The sequence below is a fragment of the Oncorhynchus tshawytscha genome, unplaced genomic scaffold, assembly GCF_018296145.1.
Source record: "Oncorhynchus tshawytscha isolate Ot180627B unplaced genomic scaffold, Otsh_v2.0 Un_scaffold_3804_pilon_pilon, whole genome shotgun sequence".
Classification (NCBI taxonomy): Eukaryota; Metazoa; Chordata; class Actinopteri; order Salmoniformes; family Salmonidae; genus Oncorhynchus; species Oncorhynchus tshawytscha.
The window spans coordinates 76,889-98,676 of NW_024609450.1; the positions used below are offsets into that span (position 1 = coordinate 76,889).

Consider the following 21,788-nt stretch of genomic DNA (forward strand, 5'->3'; position numbering starts at 1 on the left):
GTGTTAGACTACCCAAACAACATTACAACCTGAGTGTTAGACTACCCAAACAACATTACAACCTGAGTGTTATGGCTATGATTCTATCAGGAAATAAAGGATGAAGGACCCTTCCTTCCTATGGCTATGATTCTATCAGGAAGTAAATGATGAAGGACCCTTCCTTCCTATGGCTGTGACTCTATCAGGAAGTAAATGATGAAGGACCCTTCCTTCCTATGGCTATGATTCTATCAGGAAGTAAATGATGAAGGACCCTTCCTTCCTATGGCTATGATTCTATCAGGAAGTAAATGATGAAGGACATCTTCCTAACCTCCTGCCAAATGTATGACCATACTAGAGACACATATTTCCCTCAGATTACACAGACCCACAAAGAATTCGAAAACAAACCCGTCACAGCAGCAAGATTTGTGACCTGTTGCCACAAGAAAAGGGCAACAAGTGAAGAACAAACACCATTGTAAATACAACCCATTTTTATGTTGATTTATTTTCCCTTTTGTACATTAACTATTTGAACATTGTTACAACACTGTATAAAGACATAATATGACATTTGTAATGACCTTAGTCTTTGGGAACGTTTGTGAGTGTAATGTTTACTGTTAATTTGTATTATCTATTTCACTTGCTTTGGCAATGTTAACATGTGTTTCCCATGCCAATAAAGCCCTTTAAATTAAATTGAATTGAGAGGAGACAAAGAGAGAAAGAGACAAAGAGAGAGAGAGAAAGAGAGAGCGAGAGAGAGAGAGAGGATATATATATATATATATATATAGAGAGAGAGAGAGAGAGAGAGAGGAGGATAAATATATAAATATATATATATGTATATATATATATATATAGAGAGAGAGAGAGAGAGGAGGATAAATATATATATATGTATATATATATATATATATATATATATATATATATATATAGAGAGAGAGAGAGAGAGAGAGAGAGAGAGAGAGAGAGAGAGAGAGAGAGAGAGAGAGAGAGAGAGAGAGACAGAGAGAGAGAGAGAGAGTATGTGTGCGGGGTTGTCTCAGGGGTGTTAAAGGGGGCTGATAATTTTCCTGCTTGCTAACTGGAAAATAGCTAATTAAAATCCACTTCAGCTAACAGGCTGTCTGGGACTGTGTTAATGCCTGCTCTGCCTGCTTCTCCTCAGGTTAGCCCTTTTCCTGCAGTCAGAGCTCTGCCTGCTTCTCCTCAGGTTAGCCCTTTCCTGCAGTCAGGGCTCTGCCTGCTTCTCCTCAGGTTAGCCCTTTCCTACAGTCAAAGCTCTGCCTGCTTCTCCTCAGGTTAGCCCTTTCCTGCAGTCAGGGCTCTGCCTGCTTCTCCTCAGGTTAGCCCTTTCCTACAGTCAGAGCTCTGCCTGCTTCTCCTCAGGTTAGCCCTTTCCTGCAGTCAGAGCTCTGCCTGCTTCTCCTCAGGTTAGCCCTTTCCTACAGTCAGAGCTCTGCCTGCTTCTCCTCAGGTTAGCCCTTTCCTACAGTCAAAGCTCTGCCTGCTTCTCCTCAGGTTAGCCCTTTCCTACAGTCAGAGCTCTGCCTGCTTCTCCTCAGGTTAGCCCTTTCCTACAGTCAGAGCTCTGCCTGCTTCTCCTCAGGTTAGCCCTTTCCTACAGTCAGAGCTCTGCCTGCTTCTCCTCAGGTTAGCCCTTTCCTGCAGTCAGAGCTCTGCCTGCTTCTCCTCAGGTTAGCCCTTTCCTACAGTCAGAGCTCTGCCTGCTTCTCCTCAGGTTAGCCCTTTCCTACAGTCAGAGCTCTGCCTGCTTCTCCTCAGGTTAGCCCTTTCCTACAGTCAGAGCTCTGCCTGCTTCTCCTCAGGTTAGCCCTTTCCTACAGTCAGAGCTCTGCCTGCTTCTCCTCAGGTTAGCCCTTTCCTACAGTCAGAGCTCTGCCTGCTTCTCCTCAGGTTAGCCCTTTCCTGCAGTCAGAGCTCTGCCTGCTTCTCCTCAGGTTAGCCCTTTCCTACAGTCAGAGCTCTGCCTGCTTCTCCTCAGGTTAGCCCTTTCCTACAGTCAGAGCTCTGCCTGCTTCTCCTCAGGTTAGCCCTTTCCTACAGTCAGAGCTCTGCCTGCTTCTCCTCAGGTTAGCCCTTTCCTACAGTCAGAGCTCTGCCTGCTTCTCCTCAGGTTAGCCCTTTCCTGCAGTCAGAGCTCTGCCTGCTTCTCCTCAGGTTAGCCCTTTCCTACAGTCAGAGCTCTGCCTGCTTCTCCTCAGGTTAGCCCTTTCCTGCAGTCAAAGCTCTGCCTGCTTCTCCTCAGGTTAGCCCTTTCCTGCAGTCAAAGCTCTGCCTGCTTCTCCTCAGGTTAGCCCTTTCCTACAGTCAGAGCTCTGCCTGCTTCTCCTCAGGTTAGCCCTTTCCTGCAGTCAGAGCTCTGCCTGCTTCTCCTCAGGTTAGCCCTTTCCTACAGTCAGAGCTCTGCCTGCTTCTCCTCAGGTTAGCCCTTTCCTGCAGTCAGAGCTCTGCCTGCTTCTCCTCAGGTTAGCCCTTTCCTACAGTCAGAGCTCTGCCTGCTTCTCCTCAGGTTAGCCCTTTCCTACAGTCAAAGCTCTGCCTGCTTCTCCTCAGGTTAGCCCTTTCCTGCAGTCAGAGCTCTGCCTGCTTCTCCTCAGGTTAGCCCTTTCCTGCAGTCAGAGCTCTGCCTGCTTCTCCTCAGGTTAGCCCTTTCCTACAGTCAGAGCTCTGCCTGCTTCTCCTCAGGTTAGCCCTTTCCTGCAGTCAGAGCTCTGCCTGCTTCTCCTCAGGTTAGCCCTTTCCTTCCAGTCAGAGCTCTGCCTGCTTCTCCTCAGGTTAGCCCTTTCCTACAGTAAGAGCTCTGCCTGCTTCTCCTCAGGTTAGCCCTTTCCTACAGTCAGAGCTCTGCTACAGTCAGAGCTTCTCCTCAGGTTAGCCCTTTCCTGCAGTCAGAGCTCTGCCTGCTTCTCCTCAGGTTAGCCCTTTCCTGCAGTCAGAGCTCTGCCTGCTTCTCCTCAGGTTAGCCCTTTCCTACAGTCAGAACTCTGCCTGCTTCTCCTCTGGTTAGCCCTTTCCTACAGTCAGAGCTCTGCCTGCTTCTCCTCAGGTTAGCCCTTTCCTACAGTCAGAGCTCTGCCTGCTTCTCCTCAGGTTAGCCCTTTCCTGCAGTCAGAGCTCTGCCTGCTTCTCCTCAGGTTAACAGTGAGCTCTGCCTGCTTCTCCTCAGGTTAGCCCTTTCCTACAGTCAGAGCTCTGCCTGCTTCTCCTCAGGTTAGCCCTTTCCTACAGTCAAGCTCTGCCTGCTTCTCCTCAGGTTAGCCCTTTCCTACAGTCAAAGCTCTGCCTGCTTCTCCTCAGGTTAGCCCTTTCCTACAGTCAAAGCTCTGCCTGCTTCTCCTCAGGTTAGCCCTTTCCTACAGTCAGAGCTCTGCCTGCAGTCTCCTCAGTCAGCAGTTAGCCCTTTCCTGCAGTCAGAGCTCTGCCTGCTTCTCCTCAGGTTAGCCCTTTCCTACAGTCAGAGCTCTGCCTGCTTCTCCTCAGGTTAACAGTCAAAGCTCTGCCTGCTTCTCCTCAGGTTAGCCCTTTCCTGCAGTCAGAGCTCTGCCTGCTTCTCCTCAGGTTAGCCCTTTCCTGCAGTCAGAGCTCTGCCTGCTTCTCCTCAGGTTAGCCCTTTCCTGCAGTCAGAGCTCTGCCTGCTTCTCCTCAGGTTAGCCCTTTCCTACAGTCAGAGCTCCCTGCTTCTCCTCAGGTTAGCCCTTTCCTGCAGTCAGAGCTCTGCCTGCTTCTCCTCAGGTTAGCCCTTTCCTACAGTCAGAGCTCTGCCTGCTTCTCCTCAGGTTAGCCCTTTCCTACAGTCAGAGCTCTGCTCTGCCTGCTTCTCCTCAGGTTAGCCCTTTCCTGCAGTCAGAGCTCTGCCTGCTTCTCCTCAGGTTAGCCCTTTCCTGCAGTCAGAGCTCTGCCTGCTTCTCCTCAGGTTAGCCCTTTCCTACAGTCAGAGCTCTGCCTGCTTCTCCTCAGGTTAGCCCTTTCCTGCAGTCAAAGCTCTGCCTGCTTCTCCTCAGGTTAGCCCTTTCCTACAGTCAGAGCTCTGCCTGCTTCTCCTCAGGTTAGCCCTTTCCTGCAGTCAGAGCTCTGCCTGCTTCTCCTCAGGTTAGCCCTTTCCTGCAGTCAAATGACCTAGTGGCCTCACGATATCAGAATTAATAAACATCATTTTTTTAAACCTCCCAAAATACTATTTTCCTACGTCAAACGGTTGTGTTATATTTCAGTCTTCTATGATGTTTCTAAAGTGTATTATTGGAATGCAAAATCAAACTGGAATAAATGTCAGCTCTATGTCTGACGTTGTGTAGGTGTCTTCTTTCTTTAAGCCCATAACCATGCGTGTGAGGGGGATACTTCTGTTTCAAAGTAGATTTGTTTAAGACTACCAAGAAACACGCTGTGTGACCCTGATTTAGCCCACTACAGTAAAATGTTAACTAGCATCACTGGCTGTCTCCCCCTCCTCCTGCCATAGCAGTAGATCCCCATGCAGTAGATAGTGGCTGGCTCTGCCATAGCAGTAGATCCCCATGCCCCCCCCTGCCATAGCAGTAGATCCCCATGCAGTAGATAGTGGCTCTGCCCCCCCCTCCTGCCATAGCAGTAGATCCCCATGCAGTAGATAGTGGCTCTGCCCCCCTCCTGCCATAGCAGTAGATCCCCATGCAGTAGATAGTGGCTCTGCTCCCCCCCCATGCCATAGCAGTAGATCCCCATGCAGTAGATAGTGGCTCCCCCCCCCCTACCATAGCAGTAGATCCCCATGCCCCCCTCCTGCCATAGCAGTAGATCCCCATGCAGTAGATAGTGGCTCTGCCCCCCCCCCTACCATAGCAGTAGATCCCCATGCAGTAGATAGTGGCTCTGCCCCCCTCCTGCCATAGCAGTAGATCCCCATGCAGTAGATAGTGGCTCTGCCCCCCCCTCCTGCCATAGCAGTAGATCCCCATGCAGTAGATAGTGGCTCTGCCCCCCCCCCTCCTGCCATAGCAGTAGATCCCCATGCAGTAGATAGTGGCTCTGCCCCCCCCACCTCCTGCCATAGCAGTAGATCCCCATGCAGTAGATAGTGGCTCTGCCCCCCACCTCCTGCCATAGCCCCCATGCCCTCCTACCATAGCAGTAGATCCCCATGCAGTAGATAGTGGCTCTGCCCCCCCCCCTGCCATAGCAGTAGATCCCCATGCAGTAGATAGTGGCTCTGCCCCCCCCCCTGCCATAGCAGTAGATCCCCATGCAGTGGATAGTGGCTCTGACCCCCCTGCCATAGCAGTAGATCCCCATGCAGTAGATAGTGGCTCTGCCCCCCTGCCTCTGTCCCCCCTCATCCCCATGCAGTAGATAGTGGCTCTGCCCCCCCTGCCATAGCAGTAGATCCCCATGCAGTAAATAGTGGCTCTGCCCCACCCCCCTCCTCCTGCCATAGCAGTAGATCCCCATGCAGTAAATAGTGGCTCCCCCCCCTCATCCCCCCCTCCTCCTGCCATAGCAGTAGATCCCCATGCAGTAGATAGTGGCTCTGCCCCCCCCCCACCTCCTGCCATAGCAGTAGGTCCCCATGCAGTAGATAGTGGCTCTGCCCCCAGTGGCTCCCCCCCACCTCCTGCCATAGCAGTAGATCCCCATGCAGTAGATAGTGGCTCTGCCCCCCTCATCCCCATGCAGTAGATAGTGGCTCTGCCCCCCACCTCCTGCCATAGCAGTAGATCCCCATGCAGTAGATAGTGGCTCTGCCCCCCCCACCTCCTGCCATAGCAGTAGATCCCCATGCAGTAGATAGTGGCTCTGCCCCCCCTCCTGCCATAGCAGTAGATCCCCATGCAGTAGATAGTGGCTCTGCCCCCCTCATCCCCATAAAGTAGATAGTGGCTCTGCCCCCCTCCTGCCATAGCAGTAGATCCCCATGCAGTAGATAGTGGCTCTGCCCCCCTCATCCCCATAAAGTAGATAGTGGCTCTGCCCCCTCCTGCCATAGCAGTAGATCCCCATGCAGTAGATAGTGGCTCTGCCCCCCACCTCCTGCCATAGCAGTAGATCCCCATGCAGGAGATAGTGGCTCAGCAAAAGCAGCAGCAGGAGAGGCAACAGAGGCAGCAGCAGCAGGAGTAGCAGCAGCAGCAGTGGGAGAGTCTGCACTACTTGGAGAAATGGACTTGGGAGGAGATTCTAGACGGGAAAGGACCCTGGGCAGAGCCAGGGGAATATTGCCGCCCCAAAGCCGAGCTGGAGGCAGCAAAAGCAGAGAGGCGGCATTATGAGGAGCTAGCACGGCAGAGCAGATGGAACCCCGAGAGTCAGCCCCAAAAATGTCTTGGGGGGGGGCACAGGGAGAGTGTGGCAGAGTCAGGAGTCAGACCTGAGCCAAATCCCCCTGTTTATTGTAAGGAGCCAAGGAGGAAACCAGAACCAGAGCCGGTGTTGGAGGTGAGCGAAGCAGAGACGATGAAGGAGTTAATGGGGAGATTGGAGGAGAGAGATATGAGGGAGTTGCTGTGTTGGTGCATGAGACACGGAATTCGCCCGACGGAGCGTGTCTGGGATTTGATGACACCTGGGTCAGCTCTCCATACTCGTCCTGAGGTGCGTGCTAGTTGTTTGGTGAAGACTGTGCCAGCCTCACGCACCAGGCCTCCTGTGCATCTCCCTAGCCTTGCACGTCCTGTGCCATCTCAGCACTACAGTGCTCCTAGCAGTGCTAACCGTGGCGAGCGTGGTGCTGGTCAGGCACCGTGTTATGCGGTGGTTCGCACGGTGTCCCCAGTACGTGTGCTCAGTACGTGCGCTACATCCCAGCTTCCCACATCTGCCGGGCTAGGGTGAAGATCCAGCCAGGGCGGTTAGTGCCAGCCCTGCTCTCAAGATCTCCAGTACGCCTTCACGGTCCAGTCCATCCAGTGCCACCTCCACACACCAGCCCTCGGGTGGCAGCTCCCCGCACCAGGCTTCCTGTGCGTGTCCTCGGCCCAGTACCACCAGTGCCAGCACCACGCATCAGGCCTACAGTGCGTCCCGCCTGTCCAGCGCTGCCGGAGCCTTCCTCCTCTCCAGCGCAGTCGGAGTCTCCCGCCTGTTCGGCGCTGCCAGAGCCTTCCTCTCCAGCGTTGCCGAGCTTCCCATCTGCCCAGCGCCATCTGAGCTACCCGTCTCTCCAGCGTTGTCGGAGCTTCCCGTCTGCCCAGCGCCGCCAGTGCCGCCAGTCTGCCCAGCGCCATCAGAGTCGCCAGTCTGCCCAGCACCGTCAGTGCCGCCAGTCTGCCCAGCGCCGCCAGTGCCGCCAGTCTGCCGAGCGCCGCCAGTCTGCCCAGCGCCGCCAGTGCTGTCAGTCAGCCAGGATCTGCCGGAACCACCAGCCAGCCAGGATCTGCTAGATCCATCAACCTGCCGGAGCTTCCTCTCAGTCCTGGGCTTCCTCTCAGTCCCGAGCTTCCCTTCAGTCCCGAGCTTCCCCTCAGTCCCGAGCTTCCCCTCAGTCCCGAGCTACCCCTCAGTCCCGAGCTACCCCTCAGTCCCGAGCTACCCCTCAGTCCGGAGCTGCCCCTCAGTCCAGTGGGGCCCGTTGTTAGGTTTCCTAGGCCAAGGTTAGCGGCGAGGGTCGCCACTCATGGGACGCTAAGGAGGTGGACTAAGACAATTATGGAGTGGGGTCCACGTCCAGCGCCAGAGCCGCTAACAGCGGACAGATGCCCACCCAGACCCTACTGTTATTAGGTTTAGGTTGTCACCTTCAGAGACTACTGTAATCAGCATAGATATTCACCTTCTGACCATCTCTAATCAGTATGTGTTTTCCTTGTTTTAGTGTTGGTCATGACGTGGCTGGGTGGGCATTCTATGTTGTGTGTCTGGTTTGTCTATTTCTATGTTTGGCCTGATATGGTTCTCAATCAGAGGCAGGTGTTAGTCATTGTCTCTGATTGGGAACCATATTCAGGACCTGTTTTGTGTTGGGTTTTGTGGGTGATTGTTCCTTCTGTGTTTGTTTGCACCAGATAGGCTGTATAGGTTTTCAGAGACTTTGTTCAGTTTTAGAGATATTCGTTTTTCAGAGACATCTAAACATGTATCAAGAATACCACGCTGCATTTTGGTCCGACTCTCCTTCACCACAAGAAAACCGTAACATCTCTAATCAGTATAGAGATATTCACCTTCAGAGACATCTCTAATCAGTATAGAGATATTCACCTTCAGAGACATCTCTAATCAGTATAGAGATATTCACCTTCAGAGACATCTCTAATCAGTATAGAGATATTCACCTTCAGAGACATCTCTAATCAGTATAGAGATATTCACCTTCAGAAACATCTCTAATCAGTATAGAGATCACCTTCAGAGACATCTCTAATCAGTATCAGAAAGATATTCACCTTCAGACATCTCTAATCAGTATAGAGATATTCACCTTCAGAGACATCTCTAATCAGTATAGAGATATTCACCTTCAGAGACATCTCTAATCAGGTATCAGAGGACATCATCTCTAATCAGTATAGAGATATTCACCTTCAGAGACATCTCTAATCAGTATAGAGATATTCACCTTCAGAGACATCTCTAATCTAGAGATATTCACCTTCAGAGACAGAAACAAACATAGAGATATTCTGGTAAGAAGACATCTCTAATCAGTATGAGATATTCACCTTCAGAGACATCTCTAATCAGTAAAGAAGAGATATTCACCTTCAGTTCACATCTCTAATTTAGAGATATTCACCCTCACAATCAATCAGTATAGAGATATTCATCTTCAGAGACATCTCTAATCAGTATAGAGATATTCACCTTCAGAGACTACTGTAATCAGTATAGAGATATTCACCTTCAGAGACATCTCTAATCAGTATAGAGATATTCACCTTCAGAGACACCTCTAATCAGTATAGAGATATTCACCTTCAGAACATCTCTAATCAGTATAGAGATATTCACCTTCAGAGACTCTCTAATCAGTATAGAGATATTCACCTTCAGAAACATCTCTAATTTTATAGAGATATTCACCTTGGAAACATCTCTAATCAGTATAGAGATATTCACCTTCAGAGACATCTCTAATCAGTATAGAGATATTCACCTTCAGAGCTGATCTCTAATCAGTTTTGAGATATTCCCTTCAGAGACATCTCTAATCAGTATAGAGATATTCACCTTCAGAGACATCTCTAATCAGTATAGAGATATTTACCTTCAGAGACTACTGTAATCAGTATATCAGATATTCACATTCAGAGACATCGCTAATCGGTATAGAGATATTCACCTTCAGAGACATCTCTAATCAGTATAGAGATTAAAATATTCACCTTCAGAAACTGAAGACATCTCTAATCAGCATAGATATTCACCTTCAGAGACATCTCTAATCAGTATATAGATATTCACCTTCAGAGACATCTCTAATCAGTATATAGATATTCACCTTCAGAGACTACTGTAATCAGTATAGAGATATTCACCTTCAGAGACTACTGTAATCAGTATAGAGATATTCACCTTCAGAGACTACTGTAATCAGTATAGAGATATTCACCTTCAGAGACATCTCTAATCAGTATAGAGATATTCACCTTCAGAGACTACTGTAATCAGCATAGAGATATTCACCTTCAGAGACTACTGTAATCAGTATAGAGATATTCACCTTCAGAGACATCTCTAATCAGTATATAGATATTCACCTTCAGAGACTACTGTAATCAGTATAGAGATATTCACCTTCAGAGACTACTGTAATCAGTTTAGAGATATTCACCTTCAGAGAGGCTGTAATCAGTACAGAGATATTCACCTTCAGAGACATACTGTAATACCAGCATAGATATTCCCAAGAAAGCTAAGGTAACTGAGCTAAGACTGCCCGTAGAATCCGTCCACCTTCAGAGACTACTGTTATTAGTATAGAGATATTCACCTTCAGAGACTACTGTAATCAGCATAGATATTCACCTTCAGAGAAATCTCTAATCAGTATAGGAGATATTCACCTTCAGAAACATCTCTAATCAGTATAGAGATATTCACCTTCAGAGACATCTCTAATCAGTATAGAGATATTCACCTTCAGAGACATCTCTAATCAGTATAGAGATATTCACCTTCAGAGACATCTCTAATCAGTATAGAGATATTCACCTTCAGAGACATCTCTAATCAGTATAGAGATATTCACCTTCAGAGACATCTCTAATCAGTATAGAGATATTCACCTTCAGAGACATCTCTAATCAGTATAGAGATATTCACCTTCAGAAACATCTCTAATCAGTATAGAGATATTCACCTTCAGAGACATCTCTAATCAGTATAGAGATATTCACCTTCAGAGACATCTCTAATCAGTATAGAGATATTCACCTTCAGAGACATCTCTAATCAGTATAGAGATATTTACCTTCAGAGACTACTGTAATCAGTATATAGATATTCACCTTCAGAGACATCTCTAATCAGTATAGAGATATTCACCTTCAGAGACATCTCTAATCAGTATAGAGATATTCACCTTCAGAGACATCTCTAATCAGCATAGATATTCACCTTCAGAGACATCTCTAATCAGTATAGAGATATTCACCTTCAGAGACATCTCTAATCAGTATAGAGATATTCACCTTCATCCACATCTCTAATCAGTATAGAGATATTCACCTTCAGAGACATCTCTAATCAGTATATAGATATTCACCTTCAGAGACAGCATCAGTATAGAGATATTCACCTTCAGAGACCTCTCTAATCAGTATAGAGATATTCACCTTCAGAGACTACTGTAATCAGTATAGAGATATTCACCTTCAGAGACATCTCTAATCAGCATAGAGATATTCACCTTCAGAGACTACTGTAATCAGTATAGAGATATTCACCTTCAGAGACTACTGTAATCAGTATAGAGATATTCACCTTCAGAGACATCTCTAACATAGATATTCACCTTCAGAGACTACTGTAATCAGTATAGAGATATTCACCTTCAGAGACTACTGTAATCAGTATCCAGAGATATTCACCTTCAGAGACTACTGTAATCAGAGACTGAAAGATATTCACCTTCAGAGACATCTCTAATCAGTATATAGATATTCACCTTCAGAGACTACTGTTATTAGTATAGAGATATTCACCTTCAGAGACTACTGTAATCAGCATAGATATTCACCTTCAGAGACATCTCTAATCAGTATATAGATATTCACCTTCAGAAACATCTCTAATCAGTATAGAGATATTCACCTTCAGAGACATCTCTAATCAGTATAGAGATATTCACCTTCAGAGACATCTCTAATCAGTATAGATGATATCACCTTAGCCACTCTAATCAGTATTGGATATTCACCTTCATATGTACATCTCTAATCAGTATAGAGATATTTACCTTCAGAGACTACTGTAATCAGTATATAGATATTCACCTTCAGAGACATCTCTAATCAGTATAGAGATATTCACCTTCAGAGACATTTCTAATCAGTATAGAGATATTCACCTTTACTGACATCTCTAATCAGCACAAGATATTCACCTTCAGAGACATCTCTAACCAGTATAGAGATACAAATCAAACATCTCTAATCAGTATTTAGATATTCACCTTCAGAGACTACTGTAATCAGTATAGAGATATTCACCTTCAGAGACTACTGTAATCAGTACAGAGATATTCACCTTCAGAGACTACTGTAATCAGCATAGATATTCACCTTCAGAGACATCTCTAATCAGTATATAGATATTCACCTTCAGAGACTACTGTTATTAGTATAGAGATATTCACCTTCAGAGACTACTGTAATCAGCATAGATATTCACCTTCAGAGACATCTCTAATCAGTATAGAGAACACAGTTGAAACTAAAACATTGTTTCTTGAGTCGCTCTTTAAATTCCCCCTCATTCCATTAGATCTCCCCGAGGAAGAGACAGGAGGTACATGGGCCTCACCATGGTAACTAGAGATGTCAATCACAACAGACTTCCTCCTTCAAGGTCTGTTATTCCTTTCTGACTGATCAAAGCCACGAACTAAAACAAAGACAGTCTCTTGATGTAAATATCAGAAGATGTTTATATCTGGCACATTTTTCATCTCCATCGTGTTGTTTCTGTATAATTAATGATTCAAAAAACTTTCAGCTCTTTATTTTTGTATCTTTTGTTTTCAGAACATTTCTACATTTGATCTTTTAGCGGTTCATTTCTATAGCCTGGGTACCATTTTTTTATTTTTAAAGCTAACACTCCACTCCATGAAGTCTGTGTCATATTCTTTGACAAATGAAAGGAGAGGCAAGGAGTGGAATGTAGTAGCTGAACAGAGATGGTAACCTGGCTATAATTTATCAGGAGGACAAAGAGATAATTGTACCTGTTGTTAACCACAGATATCTGTGTTCTGTAACTATGAGACGTTATACAGTGCAGTCAGAGGTGATGCTCTTTGTCGTTTCCTGCTGGATTGGGAGTTTTGTACTTGATATCTTCTTTCTCTAATCTCATATATTATAATGACGTAAATTAGTTGGACTTTTCTATGTTCTTGCTATTCTCTCTATAGTGTAACTGGCTGTTGAACCTGACTAGGAGGTCAGTAAACTACTGTCTCAGTCAGACTGTTGTCCTAGTCACTGATGAACCTGACTAGGAGGTCAGTAAACTACTGTCTCAGTCAGACTGTTGTCCTAGTCACTGATGAACCTGACTAGGAGGTCAGGAAACTACTGTCTCAGTCAGACTGTTGTCCTAGTCACTGTTGAACCTGACTAGGAGGTCAGTTAACTATTGTCTCAGTCAGACTGTTGTCCTAGTCACTGATGAACCTGACTAGGAGGTCAGTAAACTACTGTCTCAGTCAGACTGTTGTCCTAGTCACTGATGAACCTGACTAGGAGGTCAGTAAACTACTGTCTCAGTCAGACTGTTGTCCTAGCCACTGATGAACCTGACTAGGAGGTCAGTAAACTACTGTCTCAGTCAGACTGTTGTCCTAGCCACTGATGAACCTGACTAGGAGGTCAGTAAACTACTGTCTCAGTCAGACTGTTGTCCTAGCCACTGATGAACCTGACTAGGAGGTCAGTAAACTACTGTCTCAGTCAGACTGTTGTCCTAGCCTCCATAGGGAGAAAAGCTGTTATAACAAGACTACAATACAGACTGGACTCCATCGATCCAATGTGACAAATGGCCATGTTTTAAATGGTCTGGCTCTCTGTGTGAGTTAAACATCTCTGTGAGTTAGAAAAATCTATGATGGAAAAAAAGACAAGAAGTGCCAACTCAGGTCTCTTTCGGAGCCAAGGGGTTGATTGTTCACCGAGACCTTTTCTGTTCAGCTGCCTGCCAGACTGGTTCTGAAAAGATGCCAGTTACCCGACCCAACAATGTCTTTCCAACAGCACAATTAACGACCCGTCGTCTGTCGAAAGCCACCAGCTTTCAGGAGTTAATTGGATTTTTTATTTTTTTTAAAAAGCAATATAAAATGGTCCTTGGTAATAATCTGTCCTCATAGATTCTCATCTCTTCAGACAAAGCCGCTAATTGTTTCAGTCTGAATGTGAGAGTTCCTGTGATGTCACCTCGAGTCTGTGTCATAATATTCAGTGCTACTGCAGCACAGAATAATACATTAGATTGTCAAACTCTAACTATATACGTGTTGTAATTCAGTTAGCAGACAGGCACTCAGAGCGATGTCATCCACATAACGTCAAAGAGAAGTCTCCCGAATTAACCGATACTTTCAGACATCAACTACCGGAACGACGAATACAGACAACAGTTAGTCTTTAGTTAATAATGACAGATGAAGCCTCGTTACTGTGTAGTATATTACTGAACTATGTTACTGTGTAGTATATTACTGAACTATGTTACTGTGTAGTATATGACTGAACCATGTTACTGTGTAGTATAATACTGAACTATGTTACTGTGTAGTATATTACTGAACCATGTTACTGTGTAGTATAATACTGAACCATGTTACTGTGTAGTATATTACTGAACCATGTTACATTACTGAACCCTGTTACTGTGTAGTATAATACTGAACCATGTTACTGTGTAGTATATTACTGAACCATGTTACATTACTGAACCCTGTTACTGTGTAGTATAATACTGAACCATGTTACTGTGTAGTATAGTACTGAACTATGTTACTGTGTAGTATAATACTGAACCATGTTACTGTGTAGTATATTACTGAACTATGTTACTGTGTAGTATACTACTGAACCGTGTTACATTACTGAACCCTGTTACTGTGTAGTATAATACTGAACCATGTTACTGTGAAGTATATTACTGAACTATGTTACTGTGTAGTATACTACTGAACCATGTTACATTACTGAACCCTGCTACTGTATTACTGAAGTATATTACTGAACTGAACTGAACATGTTACTGTGTAGTATAATACTGAACCCTGTTACTGTGTAGTATATTACTGAACTATGTTACTGTGTAGTATATTACTGAACAGTGTTACTGTGTAGTATATTATACTACTGTGTAGTATATTACTGAACAGTGTTACTGTGTAGTATAATACTGAACCCTGTTACTGTGTAGTATATTACTGAACTATGTTACTGTGTAGTATAATACTGAACTATGTTACTGTGTAGTATAATACTGAACCATGTTACTGTGTAGTATATTAATGAACTATGTTACTGTGTAGTATATTACTGAACTATGTTACTGTGTAGTATAGTACTGAACCCTGTTACTGTGTAGTAAAATACTGAACCATGTTACTGTGTAGTATATCACTGAACTATGTTACTGTGTAGTATAATACTGAACTATGTTACTGTGTAGTATATTACTGAACTATGTTACTGTGTAGTATATTACTGAACTATGTTACTGTGTAGTATATTACTGAAATATGTGTAGTATATTACTGAACGGTGTTACTGTGTAGTATAATACTGAACCATGTTACTGTGTAGTATATTACTGAACTATGTTACTGTGTAGTATATTACTGAACTATGTTACTGTGTAGTATATTACTGAAATATGTGTAGTATATTACTGAACGGTGTTACTGTGTAGTATAATACTGAACCATGTTACTGTGTAGTATATTACTGAACTATGTTACTGTGTAGTATATTACTGAAATATGTGTAGTATATTACTGAACAGTGTTACTGTGTAGTATAATACTGAACCATGTTACTGTGTAGTATAATACTGAACCATGTTACTGTGTAGTATAATACTGAACCATGTTACTGTGTAGTATATTACTGAAATATGTTACATTACTGAACCATGTTACTGTGTAGTATAGTACTGAACCATGTTACTGTGTAGTATATTACTGAACTATGTTACTGTGTAGTATAGTACTGAACTATGTTACTGTGTAGTATAGTACTGAACCAAGTTACTGTGTAGTATATTACTGAACTATGTTACTGTGTAGTATAATACTGAACCATGTTACTGTGTAGTATATTACTGAAATATGTTACTGTGTAGTATACTACTGAACCATGTTACATTACTGAACCCTGTTACTGTGTAGTATAATACTGAACCATGTTACTGTGTAGTATAATACTGAACTATGTTACTGTGTAGTATAATACTGAACCATGTTACTGTGTAGTATAATGCTGAACTATGTTACTGTGTAGTATAATACTGAACCATGTTCCTGTGTAGTATAATACTGAACCATGTTACTGTGTAGTATAGTATTAAACCATGTTACTGTGTAGTATACTACTGAACCATGTTACATTACTGAACCCTGTTACTGTGTAGTATATTACTGAACTATGTGTAGTATATTACTGAACAGTGTTACTGTGTAGTATAATACTGAACCCTGTTACTGTGTAGTATATTACTGAACTATGTTACTGTGTAGTATAATACTGAACTATGTTACTGTGTAGTATATTACTGAACTATGTTACTGTGTAGTATAATACTGAACTATGTTACTGTGTAGTATATTACTGAACCATGTTACTGTGTAGTATATTACTGAACTATGTTACTGTGTAGTATATTACTGAACTATGTTACTGTGTAGTATAGTACTGAACCCTGTTACTGTGTAGTATATTACTGAACTATGTGTAGTATAGTACCGAACCATGTTACTGTGTAGTATATTACTGAACTATGTTACTGTGTAGTATAGTACTGAACCCTGTTACTGTGTATTATATTACTGAACTATGTGTAGTATAGTACCGAACCATGTTACTGTGTAGTATATTACTGAACTATGTGTAGTATAGTACTGAACCATGTTACTGTGTGTATATTACTGAACTATGTTACTGTGTAGTATAATACTGAACCATGTTGTTGTGTAGTATAGTACTAAACCATGTTACTGTGTAGTATAGTACTGAACCATGTTACTGTGTAGTATAATACTGAACTATGTTACTGTGTAGTATAATACTGAACAGTGTTACTGTGTAGTATAATACTGAACCATGTTACTGTGTAGTATAGTACTGAACTATGTTACTGTGTAGTATAATACTGAACCGTGTTACTGTGTAGTATATTACTGAACAGTGTTACTGTGTAGTATAATACCGAACCACATTACTGTTTAGTATAATACTGAACCATGTTACTGTGTAGTATATGACTGAACCATGTTACTGTGTAGTATAATACTGAACTATGTTACTGTGTAGTATAATACTGAACCATGTTACATTACTGAACCCTGTTACTGTGTAGTATATTACTGAACTATGTGTAGTATATTACTGAACAGTGTTACTGTGTAGTATAATACTGAACCATGTTACTGTGTAGTATAGTACTGAACCGTGTTACTGTGTAGTTTAATACTGAACTATGTTACTGTGTAGTATAATACTGAACCATGTTACTGTGTAGTATAATACTGAACCATGTTACTGTGTAGTATATTACTGAACTATGATACTGTGTAGTATAATACTGAACCATGTTACATTACTGAACCTTGTTACTGTGTAGTATATTACTGAACCGTGTTACTGTGTAGTATAGTACTGAACTATGTTACTGTGTAGTATATTACCGAACTATGTTACTGTGTAGTATAATACTGAACCATGTTACTGTGTAGTGTAATACTGAACCATGTTACTGTGTAGTATAGTACTGAACTATGTTACTGTGTAGTATAGTACTGAACCATGTTACATTACTGAAGCCTGTTAATGTGTAGTATAATACTGAACCATGTTACTGTGTACTATAATATAGTGTTACTGTTTAGGAGGACTTTTCATAGGTAATAGGGATGTCATTGAGATGACAGGTCAGAGTGCAGGCAGAGATAGATTACAAATTCATAGTCTTCTGCATGTAAGAGTCTCATGCTCTACCGACTGAGCTAGCCAGGTACCTCAATAGTGATTTTGACTTGGTTTGAATATCGTACATCCCAGTTTCTGCAAAATATGGTGATCAGTGAGTGTTGTTTATGGATCCTGTGGTGCAATCTGTTAGCGTGTTGTACTTATACAGCAGTATACAGCAATTAGATGCGGAGGTTATGAGTTCAAGCCCCACCAGGAGCAAGTATTCTTCTTGAAGCCTCGGCCTGTCTATTTCTTGTCCGGAAAATGATAATTTATTCCATCCATTTAGGAGTTCAATTCATCGGTAATAGGTATGTCATTGAGATGACAGGTCAGAGTGCAGGCAGAGATAGAATACAAATTCATAACCTTCTGTATCACCAGCTATACAGGGTGGCAAGCCTGCTCAAAATTCCAAGCGAATTGTTGTTTGCTTAGTGAGTTGGTGCTTCGGCAGAGAAAGTAATCACCTAACATGGGGCTTGAACCCACAACCCTGAGATTAGGAGTCTCATGCTCTACCGACTGAGCTAGCCAGGTACCTCAAAAGGGCTTTAGACTTGGTTTGAATATCGTACATCCCAGTTTCTGCAAAATATGGGGATCAGTGAGTGTTGTTGATGGATCTGTGATGCAATCTGTTTGCGTGTTGTACTTATACAGCAGTATACAGCAATTAGATGCGAAGGTTATGAGTTCAAGCCCCAACAGGAGCAAGTATTCTTCTTGAAGCCTCTGCCTGTCTATTTCTTGTCCGGAAAATGATAATTTATTCCATCCATTTAGGAGTTCAATTCATCGGTAATAGGTATGTCATTGAGATGACAGGTCAGAGTGCAGGCAGAGATAGAATACAAATTCATAGACTTCTGTATCACCAGCTATGCAGGGTGGCAAGCCTGCCCAAAATTCCAAGCAAATTGTTGTTTGCTTAGTGAGTTGGTGCTTCGGCAGAGAAAGTAATCACCTAACATGGGGCTCGAACCCACAACCCTGAGATTAAGAGTCTCATGCTCTACCAACTGAGATAGCCAGGTACCTCAAAAGTGATTTAGACTTGGTTTGAATATCGTACCTCCCAGTTTCTGCAAAATATGGTGATCATTGAGTGTTGTTGATGGATCCTGTGATGCAATGTGTTAGCGTGTTGTACTTATACAGCAGTATACAGCAATTAGATGCGAAGGTTATGAGTTCAAGCCCCACCAGGAGCAAGTATTCTTCTTGAAGCCTCTGCCTGTCTATTTCTTGTCCGGAAAATGATCATTTATTCCATCCATTTAGGAGTTCAATTCATCGGTAATAGGTATGACATTGAGATGACAGGTCAGAGTGCAGGCAGAGATAGAATACAAATTCCTAGCCTTCTGTATCACCAGCTATGCAGGGTGGCAAGCCTGCTCAAAATTCCAAGCGAATGGTTGTTTGCTAAGTCAGTTGGTGCTTCAGCAGAGAAAATAATCACCTAACGTGGGGATCGAACCCACAACCCTGAGATTAAGAGTCTCATGCTCTACCGACTGAGCTAGCCAGGTACCTCAAAAGTGATTTTGACTTGGTTTGAATATCGTACATCCCAGTTTCTGCAAAATATGGTGATCAGTGAGTGTTGTTGATGGATCCTGTGATGCAATCTGTTTGCGTATTGTACTTATACAGCAGTATACAGCAATTAGATGCGAAGGTTATGAGTTCAAGCCCCACCAGGAGCAAGTATTCTTCTTGAAGCCTCTGCCTGTCTATTTCTTGTCCGGAAAATTATAATTTATTCAATCCATTTAGGAGTTCAATTCATCGATAATAGGTATGTCATTGAGATGACAGGTCAGAGTGCAGGCAGAGATAGAATACAAATTCATAGCCTTCTGTATCACCAGCTATGCAGGGTGGCAAGCCTGCTCGAAATTCCAAGCAAATGGTTGTTTGCTAAGTGAGTTGGTGCTTCGGCAGAGAAAATATTCACCTAACATGGGGCTCGAACCCACGACCCTGAGATTAAGAGTCTCATGCTCTACCAACTGAGCTAGTCAGGTACCTCAAAAGTGATTTTGACTTGGTTTGAATATCGTACATCCCAGTTTCTGCAAAATATGGTGATCAGTGAGTGTTGTTGATGGATCCTGTGATGCAATCTGTTAGCGTGTTGTACTTATACAGCAGTATACAGCAATTAGATGCGAAGGTTATGAGTTCAAGCCCCACCAGGAGCAAGTATTCTTCTTGAAGCCTCTGCCTGTCTATTTCTTGTCCGGAAAATGATCATTTATTCCATCCATTTAGGAGTTCAATTCATCGGTAATAGGTATGTCATTGAGATGACAGGTCAGAGTGCAGGCAGAGATAGAATACAAATTCATAGCCTTCTGTATCACCAGCTATGCAGGGTGGCAAGCCTGCTCAAAATTCCAAGCGAATGGTTGTTTGCTAAGTCAGTTGGTGCTTCAGCAGAGAAAATAATCACCTAACGTGGGGATCGAACCCACAACCCTGAGATTAAGAGTCTCATGCTCTACCGACTGAGCTAGCCAGGTACCTCAAAAGTAATTTGGACTTCGTTTGAATATCGTACATCCCAGTTTCTGCAAAATATGGTGATCAGTGAGTGTTGTTTATGGATCCTGTGGTGCAATCTGTTAGCGTGTTGTACTTATACAGCAGTATACAGCAATTAGATGCGAAGGTTATGAGTTCAAGCCCCACCAGGAGCAAGTATTCTTCTTGAAGCCTCTGCCTGTCTATTTCTTGTCAAGAAAAGGAGCATTTACTCAACCCATTTAGGAGTTCAATTCATCGGTAATAGGTATGTCATTGAGATGACAGGTCAGAGTGCAGGCAGAGATAGAATACAAATTCCTAGCCTTCTGTATCACCAGCTATGCAGGGTGGCAAGCCTGCTCAAAATTCCAAGCGAATGGTTGTTTGCTAAGTGAGTTGGTGCTTCGGCAGAGAAAATAATCACCTAACGTGGGGCTCGAACCCACGACCCTGAGATTAAGAGTCTCATGCTCTACCGACTGAGCTAGCCAGGTACCTCAAAAGTGATTTTGACTTGGTTTGAATATCGTACATCCCAGTTTCTGCAAAATATGGTGATCAGTGAGTGTTGTTTATGGATCCTGTGGTGCAATCTGTTAGCGTGTTGTACTTATACAGCAGTATACAGCAATTAGATGCGAAGGTTATGAGTTCAAGCCCCACCAGGAGCAAGTATTCTTCTTGAAGCCTCTGCCTGTCTATTTCTTGTCAAGAAAAGGAGCATTTACTCAACCCATTTAGGAGTTCAATTCATCGGTAATAGGTATGTCATTGAGATGACAGGTCAGAGTGCAGGCAGAGATAGAATACAAATTCATAGCCTTCTGTATCACCAGCTATGCAGGGTGGCAAGCCTGCTCAAAATTCCAAGCGAATGGTTGTTTGCTTAGTGAGTTGGTGCTTCGGCAGAGAAAATAATCACCTAACGTGGGGCTCGAACCCACGACCCTGAGATTAAGAGTCTCATGCTCTACCGACTGAGCTAGCCAGGTACCTCAAAAGTGATTTTGACTTGGTTTGAATATCGTACATCCCAGTTTCTGCAAAATATGGGGATCAGTGAGTGTTGTTGATGGATCCTGTGATGCAATCTGTTAGCGTGTTGTACTTATACAGCAGTATACAGCAATTAGATGACAAGGTTATGAGTTCAAGCCCCACCAGGAGCAAGTATTCTTCTTGAAGCCTCTGCCTGTCTATTTCTTGTCAAGAAAAGGAGCATTTACTCAACCCATTTAGGAGTTCAATTCATCGGTAATAGGTATGTCATTGAGATGACAGGTCAGAGTGCAGGCAGAGATAGAATACAAATTCATAGCCTTCTGTATCACCAGCTATGCAGGGTGGCAAGCCTGCTCGAAATTCCAAGCAAATGGTTGTTTGCTAAGTGAGTTGGTGCTTCGGCAGAGAAAATAATCACCTAACGTGGGGCTCGAACCCACGACCCTGAGATTAAGAGTCTCATGCTCTACCGACTGAGCTAGCCAGGTACCTCAAAATGATTTTGACTTGGTTTGAATATCGTACATCCCAGTTTCTGCAAAATATGGGGATCAGTGAGTGTTGTTGATGGATCCTGTGATGCAATCTGTTAGCGTGTTGTACTTATACAGCAGTATACAGCAATTAGATGACAAGGTTATGAGTTCAAGCCCCACCAGGAGCAAGAATTCTTCTTGAAGCCTCTGCCTGTCTATTTCTTGTCAAGAAAAGGAGCATTTACTCAACCCATTTAGGAGTTCAATTAATCGGTAATAGGGAAGTCATTGAGATGAAAGGTCAGAGTGCAGGCAGACATAGAATTCAAATTCTTAACCTTCTGCATCACCAGCTATGCAGGGTGGCAAGCCTGCTCGAAATTCCAAGCGAATGGTTGTTTGCTAA

General features: G+C 43.5%; 7 non-coding genes across 7 annotated transcripts; all 7 read right to left on the reverse strand.

The window, feature by feature from the left end:
* Nucleotides 1-17,836: 17,836 nt before the first annotated feature.
* trnar-ccu lies at nt 17,837-17,909 on the reverse strand. Its single transcript has one exon. It is a non-coding gene; the product is annotated as a tRNA-Arg (tRNA).
* Nucleotides 17,910-18,831: 922 nt separating this feature from the next.
* On the reverse strand, nt 18,832-18,904 carry trnak-cuu. Its single transcript has one exon. It is a non-coding gene; the product is annotated as a tRNA-Lys (tRNA).
* Nucleotides 18,905-19,329: 425 nt separating this feature from the next.
* On the reverse strand, nt 19,330-19,402 carry trnak-cuu. Its single transcript has one exon. It is a non-coding gene; the product is annotated as a tRNA-Lys (tRNA).
* Nucleotides 19,403-19,827: 425 nt separating this feature from the next.
* On the reverse strand, nt 19,828-19,900 carry trnak-cuu. The gene has a single exon. It is a non-coding gene; the product is annotated as a tRNA-Lys (tRNA).
* Nucleotides 19,901-20,325: 425 nt separating this feature from the next.
* Nucleotides 20,326-20,398, reverse strand: trnak-cuu. The gene has a single exon. It is a non-coding gene; the product is annotated as a tRNA-Lys (tRNA).
* Nucleotides 20,399-20,823: 425 nt separating this feature from the next.
* trnak-cuu lies at nt 20,824-20,896 on the reverse strand. The gene has a single exon. It is a non-coding gene; the product is annotated as a tRNA-Lys (tRNA).
* Nucleotides 20,897-21,321: 425 nt separating this feature from the next.
* Nucleotides 21,322-21,394, reverse strand: trnak-cuu. The gene has a single exon. It is a non-coding gene; the product is annotated as a tRNA-Lys (tRNA).
* Between the last annotated feature and the right edge of the window lie 394 nt (nt 21,395-21,788).